At 37.7% G+C, this 1,981-nt stretch overlaps 1 non-coding gene across 1 annotated transcript; it reads left to right on the top strand.

Annotated features, from left to right (window-relative positions):
- Positions 1-498: 498 nt before the first annotated feature.
- On the top strand, positions 499-571 carry Trnah-aug. Its single transcript has one exon. It is a non-coding gene; the product is annotated as a tRNA-His (tRNA).
- The last annotated feature ends 1,410 nt before the right edge of the window (positions 572-1,981 follow it).

Here is a 1,981-nt window from a genome sequence, read left to right on the forward strand (position 1 = left end):
ACAGAGTGAGTGAGAGAGAGAGAGAGAGTGATTGGGAGGGCGAGAAGAGAATGAATGAATGAACGGCTCAGTTATTGGTCACACAAGATTTGGTCTCAAGGACCACTCTTATATTAAAGTGAAAGAAACAGAGAAAGAAGAAAAAGAAAGAGAGAAAAGAGAGGCAGAGAGAGGAGAATTAAGAGGAAAAGAATGAATGTGAGAGTGAGAAGAGAATGAATGAATGAACGATTTATTTATTTCCATTGAATTCACTAATTTCATGGTCCGCTTGATCAATTAATATATTAAAATTAATTAAGGTTTTTAATTGAGATAAAAAAGTCAATGGCACGAGCGGGATTCGAACCAACGATCTTCGGCTAGATACGCTGCTGTTCTACCACTTGAGCTATCGTGACCTCCATCCACTCGGACACCAACCCCACCATTTGAGTTTTTCCTCCTTAACTCAAAAGGTGGGGTTGAGATAGGAAGTTGGTGTCCGAGCGGATCGAGGTCACGATAGCTCAGGTGGTAGAGCAGCGGCGTATGTAGCCGAAGATCGTGGGTTCGAATCCCGCTCGTGCCATTGACTTTTTATCTCAACTAAAAACCTTAATTAATTGTGATTTATTTATTGTTCATGCAAGATTTGGTATCAAGGACCACTCTTGCATCAGAGAGAAATAAAGAAAGAGAAACAGAGAGAGAGAGAGAGAGAGAGAGAGAGAGAGAGAGAGAGAGAGAGAGAGAGACTATATTTACTCTCACCAAGTTGAGTTGTTTCAGTAATATTTCATTTTTTTTACTATTTGGTCATTATTGATCACTGATAAATTTGAACTTCCTTCCTCCGCGGGTTGATATGTCAGTCGCGTTTCGGCGTTTAACCATCTTCAGCGTGTCTATTAGTTTGCATCTCGTTCTCCTTTTAGTAAATACTGCGTCTTGTCCTTTATCGTTGCAGCTGTAAACTTTTACCAAAATACGATCATTTGTACTGTATCCTCTGTTTTACTGTCATTTATCGGTATCACGTCAATCAATACGCCATTTGAAGCATCACGATGTCGCCAGGGATATTTTTGTCGTTCGCTGCGTCTACGAAGTGGCTGAATTGCCCTGACGAGTGGCCCTCTTAGAGACCTCTTCTCACGAGTGGTGGGATCCTAAATCAATCTCCCAATAAACCAAACTCCTCTCGGGAGGGTCCAGTTTAAGAGAACTTTCCCTCTATTTACATTACCCACACTTCACCTAATTAACTGAATTTTTGAATGTTGAAGCAAAACAGCGCCCTTTACCTTATTTTCTACTATTTGACTTTTCTTTTCGATTGAATTCAAACTAGGCTAATAAATCTTTTAATAAATATAAGTATGGTTGAGGTCGGCGGGGTTTAATTTATTTTTGGATTTAAACCAATCAGTTTTATACAGGGTGTCCGGCTACTCGTGTTACAAACGTTACCAGTAGATTCTTAATTCAAAATGGAACGAAAAAGTCCTAATTAATTATGGTCCAAATCTCAACAGTATCGGAGTTATTCCTTTTTTTTCTTTTTTTTTTTAATTTCACGACCTTGCTTCAAATAAACAATGATAACTCCAAAACTAAAAGGTTTTGGACAAATCTGTTGATACCATTGAAAACTGCATTAAATCTCCGATAAACTTTTTTATCTCAACTAAAAACCTTAATTAATTGAAAAATATTAATTGGTCAAGCGGACCACGAAAACCAATGAATTTAATTTTTTTCAATAAATTAATTAATCTTTTTATGTAAGGTATTGGTTGAAATGAAAAAGTTAGTATCACGAGTGGGATTCGCGTATCGGAATGGATCGAAGTCACGATAGCTCAAGTGGTTAGAGCAGCGGATTATTGAGACGAAGGTCGTGGGTTCGAATCCCTCTCGTGACACTAGCTTTTCCATCTCAACCAAGACCTTACATAAAAAGGAAAATTAATTGAAATAAAAAATTTGTTCAATTGGA

This window comes from Cimex lectularius, unplaced genomic scaffold (assembly GCF_000648675.2).
Source record: "Cimex lectularius strain Harlan isolate CLEC.00 unplaced genomic scaffold, Clec_2.1 scaffold23, whole genome shotgun sequence".
NCBI classification, from domain to species: domain Eukaryota; kingdom Metazoa; phylum Arthropoda; class Insecta; order Hemiptera; family Cimicidae; genus Cimex; species Cimex lectularius.